The 15,056-nt window shown below is 50.5% G+C and overlaps 1 protein-coding gene and 1 long non-coding RNA gene across 5 annotated transcripts in view; one reads left to right on the forward strand and one right to left on the reverse strand.

The window, feature by feature from the left end:
- Positions 1–15,056, reverse strand: part of PPOX (protoporphyrinogen oxidase) — an 867,939-nt gene that overhangs the window by 698,295 nt on the left and 154,588 nt on the right. Inside the window, exon 1 of one of the 4 annotated variants that reach the window (XM_069607176.1) lies at positions 6,763–7,470. The exons of the other annotated variants lie outside the window; for them this stretch is intronic. The gene's annotated coding sequence lies outside the window, so the exon portion shown is untranslated. Of the gene's footprint in view, positions 1–6,762; positions 7,471–15,056 lie in introns of those variants that run through there. 4 annotated transcript variants of the gene reach the window in all.
- LOC138456472 (uncharacterized) overlaps positions 7,551–15,056 on the forward strand; it is a 44,007-nt gene continuing 36,501 nt past the window's right edge. Inside the window, exon 1 of the long non-coding RNA XR_011262102.1 lies at positions 7,551–7,673. This is a non-coding gene — a long non-coding RNA (uncharacterized lncRNA). The remainder of the gene's footprint in view (positions 7,674–15,056) is intronic.

The raw sequence follows: 15,056 nt of genomic DNA on the forward strand, positions 1-15,056 counted from the left end.
CGAGGATGAAACGTAAGTGGCGACAAGAGTGGTGAGGACACAACAGGGATCGCTGCTGCCCATGCAGGAGTTTGACATGTCAGGGCCCCCGTCCAAGCTGGGACCGAGGTGGCTCCTATGGGTAAAGAAGTTGGAAATGTACTTTACTGCGACTGGGACCTCGAATGACGACGCTAAAAGGGCGACCCTTTTATATTCAGCTGGCCTGGACGTTATGCGCATCTATGAGTCGCTCACCCTACCAGTGGTAACGTATGACACTGTCAAGACCGCGCTTGAGAACCATTTCATCCCACAGTCAAATGTCGACTACGAAAGGTTCCTATTCTGCAGAGAGAAGCAAAGGGAAGAAGAATCTCTCGATCAATTCTGTGCCAGACTGCGATTGATAGCCAGCACATGTCGCTGGGGCAACAACGAGCTGATGATAAGGAACCAGGTGCTCCAGGGCTGCAGCTCGGGCAAATTGCGGCGGCAAGTGCTGAGGGAGCCGGGGTGGTCGCTGCAGCAGATACTTGACAGTGGAAGGACATATGAGCTAGCGGAATCCAGAGGTGCTAGCATGGACGCGGCGGTCAGGCCGAATGCAAGAGAGGAGGCTTTTGCTGTTTCCAAAAGAACAAAGCTGAAGGAGAAGTGGGCCCCGAAGGCATCGGAGAACAGGCATCCGTCCACGCCTGGATCGACTTGTCCAGATTGCGGATATGACCTGCCACATGCAGAGGAGTGCCCCGCCAAGACGAGGTTGTGCGGACGGTGCAATGGACTAGGGCACTATGCTCGTATGTGCCGCGCACCGGCCCCTGTACCCACCCAGAGAGGCCCCGCGAGAATGAGAGGCGGCGGGTTCAGAAGGCAATGCAGCATTGCAGCCCTCGAACAGGAGATACAGAGGCTACAACTCGCAGAGGAAGAGGAAGTAGAGGAGGAGGACGAAGAAGAGGTGTTCTTCATCTCTAACATTGCCTCGGAAAACAAACGGAGGAGGCAACCCAGGTGTGTGGTGGACATATTGGGTGTGCCGACTCAGATACTCAGACACAGGAGCCTCTGTGTGCGTGCTGGCAGAGGAAGATTACCTGAAACTCCCAGGCCCGCCGGCACTGGACAAGTCCATGGCGAAGATATTTACCTTTGGGGGAGACACCCCACTGCCACTCAAGGGTGTGTTCGTGTCACCTGTGTCGAAGGGGGATAGTACCATCAAGGCAAAGTTCTTTGTCACAGACGTGAGCCCTCACTCGCTTCTCAGTTGCGCGGCGTCGGAGGCCCTCAATTTAGTTCATTTTGCGTATGGTGTATACCAGATAGACATTGAGACACTATTGGACAGGTTCTCGAGCATCTTCGAGGGCATAGGGAAACTTAAGGCACCCCCAGTGCGCCTGCATATCGACGAGTCCATCAGACCGACAGCCCTCAAGCACCGCAGGATCCCGTTCCACCTAAGGGAAAAGGTGGAGGAGGAACTCCGGTCACTAGTAGAGATGGACATCATTGAGAGAGTGGAGGGGCCGACGCCTTGGGTGTCCCCAATAGTGGTGGCCCCCAAGCCAAAACAGCCTGGGGCAGTGAGGATTTGCGTAGACATGCGCCTCCCAAACGCGGCAATTAAGAGGGAGAGGCACATTACGCCCACACTAGATGACATTATTGGAGAGCTTCAGGGGGCGAGAGTGTTCTCGAAGTTGGACCTACGAGCGGGCTACCATCAGCTGGAACTGCACCCGGACTCCAGGTTCATAACTACTTTTACGACGCATGACGGCCTTTTCCAGTTCAAACGGCTGAGCTTCGGCATCTCATCGGCCGCCGAAGTTTTCCAGAACACTATCAGAGGGGCTTTGGCTGGCCTAAAAGGGGTGCTGAACATGAGCGACGACATTTTAGTCTTCGCGGGCTCCGAACGAGAGTACATGAAGAGGTTAGAGGACACGCTCCTGAGGCTGAAGAACTTCGGGCTCACCCTTCATCGACAAAAATGCGAGTTCTTCAAGGACCGTATTGGTTTCTTTGGGTTCATCTTCCACGCGGCCGGTGTGTCGCCCGACCCAGCCAAAGTGAAGGACATTAAGGAAGCCGCCCCCCCGCAGTCCCCTACGGAAGTGAGGAGCTTCTTGGGGATGGTGACATATTGTGGGCGTTTCATCAAGGGGTTAGCGTCGCTGGCGGAACCACTCAGAGTGCTAACGAGGAACGACGCTGTGTGGAAGTGGGGAGCCAGTGAGCAGGAGGCATTCCAGACTCTGAAAAATGCCCTATCCGATGGGGACACCATGGCATACTTCAACCCCAAAGTGGAATCAGAGGTGGTGGTTGACGCGAGTCTAGTGGGAGTAGGGGCGGTACTACTGCAACCTGACGAACGTGGGGACATGCGCCCCATCGCCTATGCGAGTAAGGCCTTTTCGGACACGGAAATGAGATACTCACAGATTGAACGGGAAGCGTTAGCCATCCTGTGGGGCTGTCGCCATTTCCGGCTGTACATACTGGGCAAACATGTCGTGGTGGTAACTGACCACAAGCCTCTCCTGCCCATACTGGCTGGGGGGTCGTCCAAGCCGCCCCCCAGGATCGAAAGGTGGATGCTAGCCCTGATGGAGTACGGGGTGAAACTCGTATACCGGCCAGGCACGAACAACCCGGCCGACTACCTGTCGCGCCACCCCAGCAAGGAGAACTCTGTCACCGACATTGGGGCGAATGAGTGCCATGGGCTTTTGTGTCAGGTGGTGGAAGGGTCTCTTCCGATGGCAATATCGAGACTTCAGATGGCAACGGAATGCTCCAAGGACGAGGTGTTTACCATTGTCAAGAATGCCGTGAGGAGCGGCGAATGGAGGGAAGTGCTTCACGACAACGCCCGCCGTCAAGCGGAGGCTCAGAGCGACCTCCGAGCGCTCTGGAAGGTGAAGGATGAACTCTCGGTAGCGGACGATGGGCTTATACTTCGAGGGCGGCAAATCGTCATCCCACGGGCACTGAGGTCAAGGGTCCTCGAACTAGCCCACATCGGCCATCTGGGGATTGTCAAAATGAAGGCTCGGCTGAGACACAAAGTATGGTTCCCGGACTTGGAGGGGCGAGTGGAGAGTTTCGTGAGGAGGTGTATCGCATGTCAAGCAGCGGCCCCGGGAGATAGAGCTCCGCCGATAAGGTCGATGGAGCGTAGCTGCAGACCATGGGAGACTGTCCATGTGGATTTTGGCTCGACTGGTCGGGGAATGTACTTTCTAGTGGCCGTGGACCAATGGTCCAGGTACCCCGAGGTGGAGGTGGTACAGTCGACGGCGACAGAGTTCGCAACGAAGGCATTAGATAAAATGTTTGCCACCCATGGATTCCCAGACCTACTGTGCTCGGACAATGGGCCACCGTTCACAGGCAGCCAATTTGCAACCTACCTCCGAGAAAGGGGGATCCGGCATCGCAGGGTGGCCCCGCTCTGGCCGCGGGCCAACGGGGAGGCCGAGAGAATGATGCGGACTCTTAACAAGGTCCTGAGGATCTCCGCCTGTGGCGGTAAAGACCTGGAGAGGAAGCTCGTGGAGTTTCTGAGAGAATACCGCACGACGCCCCACCAATCCACGAGAGTGGCTCCAGCCGAGGCACTATTTGGGCGGTGCCCGAGGGGAATGCTACCGGAAGAGGATGGCCGTCTGCCCGGAGTAATAGACAATGAGGGTGTCAGGGAAGAACGGGCCAGGCGCAACGACAAAGAAAGTGAAAGAAGGGGCCTGCAAGAAAAGGAGGTGCGAGTGGGGGACACGGTGTTGGTCAGGAACAGGCACCCTGAGGGGAAGTTGTCCCTGCCCTTCGAGCCACGCCCGTGGAAGGTAACGCATGTTAAGGGCACCATGGTAACGGCAGCCTGCGACCGAGGAACAGTCACGCGCAACCGGTCGTTCTTCAAACGCATTGAAAGACCGACTGAACATGGGACATCAGAGGAAGGGGTAGGGCATGATGGTCCGCCAGGAGATCAGGAGGGCGAGCAGGGCAGGGACTCCCCGAGACCTGAACGTGAGGATTCGACTCCACCTCCCGCATCACCAAGGTACCCGATCCGCCGCGAGCGGCGACTGCCCGGGCATCTCAAGGACTATGTCCTGGACTCATGGGACTGAGCTGAGCGATGCAAGGTGAGACTCTTAGGTGTTCATATGTCCGCCCACCCGGGTACCTGGCGTGCGGACGGAGGCACGCCCAGCTGTTTAAATTTGTTTTGGTTAAAGTTAAAAAGGGATGTGACGTCCCAGTTTTGTTGGTGCGCATGCGCGGGCCTCGTTATGGTCCCGCGCATGCGTGGTTAAATAAAGTGCGTCCGTGCGGCAGTTGCCGCCGGGACGCGGAGCAAGCAGCATCACGTCCTGCATGTTCTTTTGGTCCGTGTCTGTGTGCGTGTGCATGTGTGGGCCTAGGGGCCAGATACAACAAGGGGGTAGGTGGGGTCCCAAGACTCTGCACGCCAGCGTTCTTGTTTCTGGGAGTGCAGCAGCTGCCCACCATATTATTTTGGCCAGGGGCCATTATCTTCCCGTTGTGGCCAAAAAAGAGACCTTGGCCATGAAGCCAGCAGTGTGGGCTGCACACCCGAATTCCACTATGAAGTGGTGTAACCTTCTTATTTCCACATTTATGTAACAATTATCTTGATTGCGTAGAAACAGTTTGTTCAAAAGTAAAATTTATTAATCCCTTAAATGAAATGTATTCCTGAAATATTCATATTTGTAGTTGTATCACATCATGGGCCTATGCATTTCGGACATCATTGTCCTTCCTCAGGGCCAGTGATAATGCTTATTCTACCAAAAGCTTAGTCTCTAAAGGTAATGTATTTCAGTATCCGTACGTATTAGAAAGTCAGCACAAATGGTTCTAAACCGAACGCGGATTAGACCTCCGCGTGTTGATAATAGTGTTCGCAAACGTGTATTTCCAAACGTAGCCATCTGATACCCTGCATCAGGCTGCACTGCTCGAAACGCCTGTTGTGGCCGCCATCTTGTCTCCAGCTTGCTGCAGCGTCCTTTCTCTGGTCTGTCTCCTGGGTGACTTGGTAAGTACGTACATATGTTGCAGGCAGCGCTAGTGAGTTAGTTGCATTATTCTGTCAGTTGACATAATTATTCATCTTTAATACTGTCTTTAAAAAGGGGTTGTTGCAGGATATTAGACAGAATCACCCAGCCAACACGTCCTCACGGCATGGACCCTGGCCACGCCCCTGTAGGATGACTTCTTAAATGAACTGCGCATGAGGGTCTAAACACAAATGAGTGATGTATCTTGAAGATGCCTAGCCCTTAGTCCACATTATAAAGATTTCCCTCTCTCACTCTTGAGGCACCCTAGTCTACAACAAAATGATTTAAGGGGGGCCAGCCAAAAGTTCCCACTCTAAAATCCAGCTATTGTGGCTACACTTAATCTAATAACAAAGTTCTGATTACCCAACAAAACATCTTAAATCGATTCTTGTTTATTTCCCCATTAATCTAAGAAATAACACAATGCAGAAGTATCCCTCCAGCAAATGCCAACAGACGGTACTCGTGGTTTGCCTCTATCACTCTTTGCCCTCACCAATTTCATGGGGCCCTGTACTCTTCACACAGGACTTCAGGCTTCTACAGTTATCAGCCATTCTCTCCAGGCTTTTCTCAACAAGTTAATGTTCCTTCAAGGTTTCCATTAGCCATGAGTATTCTGCTTAGGTCCCTCTTGGAGCAGAGTTTTGCAACAGGCCCTTCCTGAACCTGGACTTAAAGCGTCACTCCTGGACCTCAGCTTCACAGTGTTTCACAATTGGCTGCTCCTGCACCTCATTTTTCAACTGGTCCCTTACGATCCCACAGCTTCACAATGGGCCTCTCAAGGATCTGGTTTCATAACTGTTCTGGTTGATGGGTAATTCTCCCCCATCCATCATGGTCCTTTTCAGGCACTGTGTATGCTATACCCTCCAGCAACGGGTTCTTCCCAGTTACCTTTAGAGTTGCTGGTACAGGGCATATGACCGCAGTCTTTCAGTTCCCTGTAGGTAGGGCAATAAGGTTGCACACTCCCTGGACATCTTCCAGCTCCAGGGGCTCAATGTGTGAATGGCTTAGCGTTGGCTTCACACCACTTGTCCCTAGGTGCCTTTCCCCTTTGTTCATAGTCCCTCGATCCACTCTTTGCTCCGTAGAAACCTCCCCCTGTATCACAGAGTGTGCATAGAGAGTTTTTAGGATCTCCCTTTCTGTAAGTTTCTCTGGGAGGCGCTCTCCCTCTCACTTATCCTTTTCGCTTTTATTCTCCTTCCCTCGGGGGCTTAGTTGGTATTCCTGACCCATATAGGTTCTCCGCCAAGGAAGTGTGAATTATGTGAAGTCATAGGCTAATGGCTGTAAAGGCTCCACTACCCTATTAGGTTACTATGAATTGGGGCCTCAATATTGGTATATAGTGATGTCATAAGGGCGGTTAGCATGGGCCTGAATGGATTATATACGTTCCTACTGCGTGCAGCAACATCCTGCATTTTGTAGTAACTAATGTTATGTTATCTAGTGCGAGTACACGTGCGTTCCTATAGTTGTAATGTTGGTGTGGGAATGACGTGTGTGGGGTTCGCGAGTGGACGGCTCGTGAGTGGACGGTTGGAAGATTGCCTGCCGGGTGGGGGGTGGGACTGCCAGTGTCTCTTCCAGGTCTCTTCCACACTACCTGAGATGTAACATAAGAGACAATAAAGACACGTAACGAACTTACCCGACTACCACGTCCTTATTACACTGGCGACGAGGAATGAGATGCTGTGGAGGGGTTAGCAGAGCGGGAGAAGACACTGCCCTCCAGTTTGAATATCCCACCCGGCAGGGCGCCTGGCCCTGTCCGTCGTCTGTTGGAGTATTGTAAGCCGGTTTCCTGCAGCGGGGGCCACCGAGATTGCGGAGCCCCTGGGTCCAGTACCGAGGGTCCAGTGCCGACAGATTGAGTTGGGCCAGGGGAGCATCTGTGGCTGTAGCAGAGGCCACCGGAGTACGTGGTTCCTGGGTCCAGTCCTGAGGGTCCGGCATGTGTTAGCTGCAGCAGGGGCCACCGGAGTGATGGAGCCCCTGAGTCCAGTGCTGAGAGTGCAAAGGCTGCAACTGTAGAGGGGGCCCATCAGGATTGCGGTGCCCCCGGGTCCAGTTGTTGGGGTCTGATCTTTGATGCTGTGCCGGAGTTCATGTTTCATGGGGAGGAGTGCTGTTTAGAGTGGCAGCGTTGAGAGGTTCCCTGATCCACTTTAGAGATCCTGCGTCGACCATCAGGAGTGCATCCTTGCCCTCAGTCCGGTACATCAAAAATTGCCCCAAGTTGTTGAGTGAGTGGCGGACTGTTTTGCATCACACTATGGCGTTGGGTAATGGCTGCAGCGTTTCCAGAGGAGCACGGTCGACGTTGTGCTGGGGCCCGTTCACCAGGAATTGAGTCTGGCTGTTGTGGGGAGAAGAGCCGATCACAGAACAGTGAGAGCGCATGCGTTCAAGTGGAATGCAATGCATGCCCTGCTTTGGAACGCAGGGCTGGTGCGTCCGTAATGTGCTGCAATGTGGCTGGCGAGCCTGGGGGACAGCTGCGCATGGACGAGGAGGTGCCGTATGGTCACTGCAGTATGAAGGAACGAGATCAGCAAAGTAGGTGTTCTGGTGAGGGACATAGTGACGTTGTTGCACTTGTTCATGCTTCGAGGAAGAGGAGTATTGAGCAGGATAGCGGCGGCAAGTACTGTTGTCATGCAAAAAAGAAATGTGATCACAGGTGTACGTCGTGTGGGACGGAAGGTTGTCACTAGGGTGCTTATTGTGATAGATGTATTTCCTTCCTTTACATCCTTAAGGAAAAGGATCCGGATTTGCATGATTTTTACGTGGGGATCAATGATCTCACGTTAGTTGACAGTTAACGCTATTCTATGGGTATCGTTGTGTGAGGCCGGTATGAATGCGTCTTAAGTGTAATTGTGGCCTCTGGTGTACTTGTTTTTGTATGGGCCTGTATGGATGAGTGATTGTTTATGGTGTTTGTGGCCCTGTCATGTGTCAAATTAGATGTGCAAAAATATGATATTATTTTGCATTGTATTTCTCTTGCAGGGAAGGGATGGTGCGGATTTCTTTGAAAAAAAAGAGTTGGGATTTCCTCTAATGTTGATTCTTTCTCAAATTGAGGAAGTTATGTTGTACATGTACTTTATGTTTTACAGGTGCGCTGGGGATCCGATTTTCTCAGGGTTTTTGGGAAGGGTCGGACTTGAGGGTGGTAATTTTGGAAGGGTTCTCTTCTAATATTTAAGAGTGTTACTGTTGTTATCGAGTAACGGTTCTGGCGTGCCATAGGACTTTGGGCTGGACTTCTATGAGGGAACAATGGGGTCATGGAAGGTTGCTAAAAGTTTTTAAGTGTTTCTTTATCTTTCATGCAATTGTTAATTTGTCATACGAACATTTTCAGTGTGGTATGCTGAGTGTTGCGTGTGTTGTTATGCCTGCGGGGATATGTCCAAGTTAGGGACGTGTGCGGTTTTTGAGTGTTTCTGGTTCTGAGCGCCGGGCGGATCTATTGGGTGTGAGTATTAAGGGTTTTCTCCATGGCGTGTAGGGTACCGGCCGGGCCTTGCATGTTACAGGTGGAGTCCTGAGTTTCTGCATATTTGTATTTTGTACAGGTGTTGTGGTGCGATGGTGTGGCAGTGGCCTGGGGTCACGGTGTATGTCGGTCGCATCAGTCTTGTGCGGGTGCTGGTGGCAGTGGCCTGGGGCCATGGTGTGGGTGGAGTCGCAGTGGTTCAGTGTCAGTTAGTGGAAATTTACCACAGCGTTGTGTTTGGGGCGGCAGTGGCCTGGGGCCATACGGGAGGTTATGGTGTATTGGTAGATAAGAGATCTGTGTTTGTTGTTAGTTCTCCTTTGGTGTACCAGTTTGGGTTCTATACTTCCCTTTTGGCGTATCTCAGGTTTTAGTTTTGTGCCGGTTGTCGGCCGTGGATGGCCGGGTGGGTCCATTGACCAGTTGGTTAGTGCTCCGGTGTGGCAGGCCGGAGGCCCCGTGGGGCAGCCTGGGGTGGAAGGAGTAGTGTGCACAGAGGGGTAGGTTGGTTAGTGTGAGATTTAGGATATGTCAGGTGTGGCAGGCCTGAACCCCAAGGGGCAACTCGGGGTCTGGTGGTAGCTCCTTTTGTTGTTGTGTTCTCGAGGGTTTTAGGTCCAGTTGATGATGGTAAAGGAGTCAGTTATCTAACTGGTATTTGTTTGAGGGTTACCATCCCGTTCAGGTTATACATTGTGGTGGTCGTTAGTTGTTGTAGTTTGGTTGTATTACCTGGGTACGATGATACGGATGGGCCGTTATGCGCTCTGTTTTAATTATTAAGGAGTGGTCTTTATTGCAGTTTCCTAACCCGTGGTTATGTTGGGTGTAGCGGTGGTTTGTGTTTATCATTTTGGTTGAGTGTGCAGCATGGTGGCCACATGTTGTGCATTTAAAGGTTCGTTCTCAAAGAAACTAAAAGAAACTACAGACTAACCCTGCGGAAGGTAGCGTTGTACAGCACTGAGTGACGCTGCAATGGGAGATGAAGGCCATTAGCACCCTGAGTTGCCAAAGCGGTAACCCGGGGTGCTAAAAAAAAGATTTTTCTTCCAACACCGCACAATACACTATATACTGCAACACACCACTCTGCAGGGGGGAGCAATTTAGTGCTTTTGAAGCTGTAATCAAGGAGCATGAGAAACAACGCCCCTCAATGGAAAATCCTTTTCCAAGATTACCAGCATGGAAAGGGAAGGCGAGGCTCCGTACAGAGCCCCTCTTACCTTTCCATGGCATGCTGCAGGCGGCAAAGACAAAACCCTATGACCATTTGCTTTCCCCTTTCAAATCTATCCCAATTTTGAAAAACATTACCACATAACCGGTCCCTAGTGGACATGGCCACTTTATCCCCATTGGTCGTCCCTCGTGGTCATGGCCAGTAGCTAGATAGTCCGGGTCATGACCATAAGCCATGACCCAGACAATCTGGCAACTGCCATGGCCACAGGCTATACCTCAGGTATATCACTATTTTTTGTACCTACATTAAGACACTTGTCAAAAAATAAAACACAGGGGGCGCTGTTGCACATGACGAAGATGGCCCCCTAAACTGTAGGCTCCGCAGCACGGGACCTCTTCACGACGCATCCCTTCCATTATGAGTGAATGCTGTAAACATTAAGAAGGATTCATACGGCGGCACGCATTAGTTCTGGTTTGGTCAATTTTGGTGGCTGTGCTGCACCTGGACCGTTGCTATGCCATGCTCCTGCTGGACCGTACTGCTGCTGCTGGGACGCTGCTCTGCTCGCCCTCCACACCCGTTGGTGCTCACGGGCCTGGCGGTCATACGCGGCTCCGACCGCTGCTGTTCTCCTGCTTACAGTGACACTGCTGCGGCTTCCCTCGTACATGAGGCATCTGGGACCCGGTCCACCTACCACCCAGTACACAGATTCACCTACGGGACATTGCTGAGGCTGGGCCCAGACACCACACAAACTGCTGTGCCTGTCTCATGGAGCTGCTCAACGGAGGGTGATCGACTGCTGTCCCGGGACGGGAGACAGTTCTGGCCGACCTTGCGCCCTGGTCTTGGCTGGTGCACACCACCTCTGCGGGGGGCCTGATCTGATTGGCCACTGGATACTGTGGCTCTGTGTTAGGGAGAATTCTCAGAAATGTGCCAATTCCCCTCTACCTTAGAGACCCTCAGCACCTTGGCTGGATTTTGAGGACTTACATTTTTTACCTGGAGAGAGTGAGACCCTTTTTCCCCACTCTCTCATGTATTTTTTCTATGATTTGAACTCTGTGTTTCTTTTGGTTGTGGAGTCTGACAAACTCCATAGGCATCATCTTTTACATTGTACCACACAGCACCCTCAGTGCAGTGGCACAGGGAAGTCTTTCAGATTTCCCAAACGTTTAAATACCTTTCTCTTGGATAACTACTGTTTTCAAGAACAGTAAAGTGAAATTGACTTTACTTACATTTGTAACTTTCTAGACCCAGCACACCCTATCTTACAATAGAGTGCTGGAGGGGTTACTTAGTATCCCCACTTTGTATAGTTTCTCATGTAACATTTTTATGTTACCTTACTCGATGAATGGCTGTTGGCAGTGGTTTACTTTTAGCTAGCTACTGTGGTGTGCTTTTAACGCGGCTGCGTTCGCAGCTGCAGTACAGCACCCAAGGGTGCCATTTTTGTCAAAATGGCCCCAGTCGTCTTTTTTTGCCATTTCTTTGTGGAAAGGTCCTTCTTGAGATTTACTCTGTGCGCCAAACCAGGTTTGGTTCTTTTGTTCATTTTGCCTTTGGCAGGATTCACAAGTGAACCCTGCCTCTGGCTCCAGAGTGTCTGGCAGGGGCAGGAAGTGAGGGAGGAGACTGACATTTCCTGTGCTTAATCCCCTTGGTTACAGGAATGCACCCAAAGGCGATTGGCCGGCTGGCTGTCCGGCAAGGGCAGCCACCCTGCTGTTTGACTGGCAGCTTGGCTGGAATGAATGGGAGAAACCTGCATAAAAAGGGGAGGCTTTTTGGCTTGGAAGGCAGAGTCGACCACTGGACGAAGGAATCCGAAGAAGAACTTGTAAGAGAAGCTTGCTGCAACTCCTGGACGGTTGGTTTGCCCGGTGAAGCCCTGCTGCTGTGCTGAAGCTCTGAATTCGCCTCGACTAGAAGCCCTGAAAGGATGACTTTTCCCCTTGAGTTGGTGGGACCAAGCAAGGACGACTTCTCCCCTTGCGTTGGTGGGACCAATAAACTCCAAAGTTAACTTGTCTGGACATCCTCTCAGAGCTGGCTGTGCTTTCTTGCTGCTGCAGGAACCGAAGCACCGGGGAGAGGAACACCAGATTCGGAGTGAATCACTTTTAAGTAGGCCAACAGCTCCAGGAAGATCCTCCGGACGCCAGGAAGCAGGACTGTCCGAGCCTGAGCCACCTCAACAGAGTGCTGGACTCCAGATGCAAGGAAAGCCCATGTTGACAGACAAGAACAGCAGTGGTGCAATTTGCTGAGAAGCGAGGAGCTGAAACTGCAAAGTGCCACTGAATGGAAGTTGGTCCTTTTCTGTCGCTGATCGTCCCATTGCAGGGCAGGAGTCCTCCAGGCGTCCTCCCTCTGGTCCACACGACTGAGCCCCAGAACACAGGATCTGCAGAGCTGCACAGGATCAGTAGCCAGCTGGAACAATTTCTTCTAACCAAAGGTACTGTACAGTCTAAGAAAACTTACCTCTTGTGTAGCCTTACTTGATTTTAGTTGAGTCTCGTCTTGGCTGCTTCTGTAGAGTCGCTGTAGCTTCTTTACCTCGCAAGCCTAAGCTACTTTGATGTCTTCTTTTCTACACAGACTAAGGAAACATTCTGCAAAAATGTTACCTACCTCTAAAAAGTGCTTCAGCTCACCTATACTTTTGGCCAATTAACATTGGCCTGGCTCCCTCAACGACTCTTCTTCCCACTGACTTTGCGTTTGGTCTTCCTTCCAGGAAGGGGTTAACTTACTTTGAATTGGGGGGGGGGGGGTTCCAAAAGTACTTACCTGCTTCAGCATGTGTGTGTGAATTCTTGTTTTATTCTAATAATCCTTTTCTTTGACACTCATCTCAGTATTGCTCTAAATACAACAGTGATATATTAATGTCCACAGTGCCCTAGATATTTAAGTCACCTGAGGGTGTAGGAAGTGTTTGTGTGCCATCCCAAATGGGTATTTGCTGATTTAGAGAAACTAAGAGTGTGTATTTTGGAGGCATTTGTGTGCTGCTATTATATTGCTCCCTTCTGAATAAGGCTTACTCAAACTGACAGTTAAATAAATGAATAATTTTTTAACCAAGAAACCTTGCGTGTAAGAGTTTATTTGGATACTTGTCACTGTGAATCTCTGTGTAACTCCCCTACTGCTGACATTGACCCCTCTTGAGATAAGCCTGGTTGCTAATCACGCTACCAACCTGTGTAGTACAGATTTATACCAAAGGTTGGGTTCCTATTGACAGGAGGTCAAGGTTGTGGTAATGCACCCAAAGGGTACTACTACAGATCTTGCCTAACATTGGTGGCAGGCGGTGACGATCTATTGTAGAGTTGTTACACTAAGTATTAGCTTTGCTTTTGTTCAACTAAAACCTTCACAAGGCTAAGTTCCACTAGAACAGCAATTGTAACATGCCATACATGGATAACTTCAGTCAGGAAGCCCTGATCATTTTACCAGTAGATCAACTGAAAGAAATGTGTGAAGTCAGGAATCTCCCTATTAAATGACAGAAAAATGAATTGATTGCAAGATTGTTGAATCATCAAAGTCTGGGTAGTAGGTCTGTCACACCTACTAACCCAGGAAATTTGGAAAATGATAATGAGGATGATAATTCAGAGTCTAACTCTACCATCTTAGAAGGGTCAGATGAGGGAGAGACGTCCCAGGAAGGGAGCCCCTCTTTGCCTCAACAGGCCCTTTGCCTCAACCTTTAGCCACAGGGACCCCACAAGGTCCAATACTGAGTCCAGAATGTGTGTCTCTTGAGAAAATGAGACTTGAATTAGAATTCAAAAAGGTACAAGTCCAAGCTGAAACCAAACATCAGGACATCAAACTCAGGGAATTAGAAATGCAGCATGCTCTTGAAATGAAGAAATTGTCTCTTGAAAATAATTCTCTCCCAGAGTCCTCTAGGTCGTCCAGTCCAAAGAGGCCTTGCATGCCCAAAGAAGAAGTTAGTATGTATGATGTGAAACTTGATATTTTGGATTGGTTGGGTGCTTTTTAATACAATTATGGGATTCAGGGTTTCACAGGGAATCAGTTGATTCCTTGGCTTTTGTCTAGGCTCCCTCGGGTTGCAACTGATGCTGTAATGGAGGTGGGGGGAACTTGAAAGATTGGAATATGTAAATGTGAAGCTAGCTTTGATAACTAGATTTGGGAAAACTCCTTCCCCGTACCTTAAGAGGCTTAGGACCCTCAGAAAGACTGATGGTACCCCTTGGGCAACCTGGGTGTGTGAATGTTTGAAAAACTTAGATGGTTGGGTAAAGGGTTACAGAGTGAACTCTGTAACCTGCTGTTTGGCTGGCAGCTAGGCTGGAATGAATGGGAGAAACCTGCATAAAAAGGCAAGGCTTTTTGGCTTGGAAGGCAGAGTCAACTACTAGAGGAAGGAATCTGAAGAAGAATTTGGAAGAGATGCCAGCTGCAACTCTTGGACCGTTGATTTGCCCAGTGAAGCCCTGCTGCTGTGCTGAAGCTCCGAATTCGCCTTGACTAGAAGCCCTGCCAGGACGACTTCTCCCCTTGAGTTGGTGGGACCAATGAACTCCAAAGTTAACTCGTCTGGACATCCTCTCGGAGCTGGCTGTGCTTTCTTGCTGCTGCATGAATCGAAGCACCGAGGAGAGGAACACCAGATTCGGACTGAATCATTTTTAAGTTGGCCAAGAGCTCCAGGAAGATCTTCCGGACTCCCAGGAAGCAGGACTGACCGAGCCTGGGCCACTTCAACAGAATGGGGGACCCCAGATGCAAGGAAATCCCTCTCGACAGCCAAGAACCATGGTGGTGCTATTTAATGAGAAGCGAGGAGCTGAAACCGCGAAGTGCCACTGAATAGAAGTTGGTCCTTTTCTGTCGCCCGATCGGCCCATTGCAGTGCAGAAGTCCTCCAGATGTCCTCCCTCTTGTCCCCACGACTGAGGCCCAGGAACACAGGATTTGCAGAGCTGTACAGGAACAATAGCCAGCTGGAACCATTTCTTCTAACTAAAGGTACTGTACAATCTAAGAGAATGTACCTCTTGTGTAGCCTTACTTGATCTCAAATTGAGTCTTGGTTGCTTCTGTAGAGTTGCTACAGCTTCTTTACCTCACAAGCCTAAACAGCTTGTGGCCCTACTTTGATTTCTTCTTTTCTATAAAGACTGTGTGCAAGACTTTTACCTACCTCTAAGAAGTGCTTCAGCTC

The sequence above is a fragment of the Ambystoma mexicanum genome, chromosome 1p (genome assembly GCF_040938575.1).
Source record: "Ambystoma mexicanum isolate Mex_15411 chromosome 1p, UKY_AmexF1_1, whole genome shotgun sequence".
NCBI lineage: Eukaryota > Metazoa > Chordata > Amphibia > Caudata > Ambystomatidae > Ambystoma > Ambystoma mexicanum.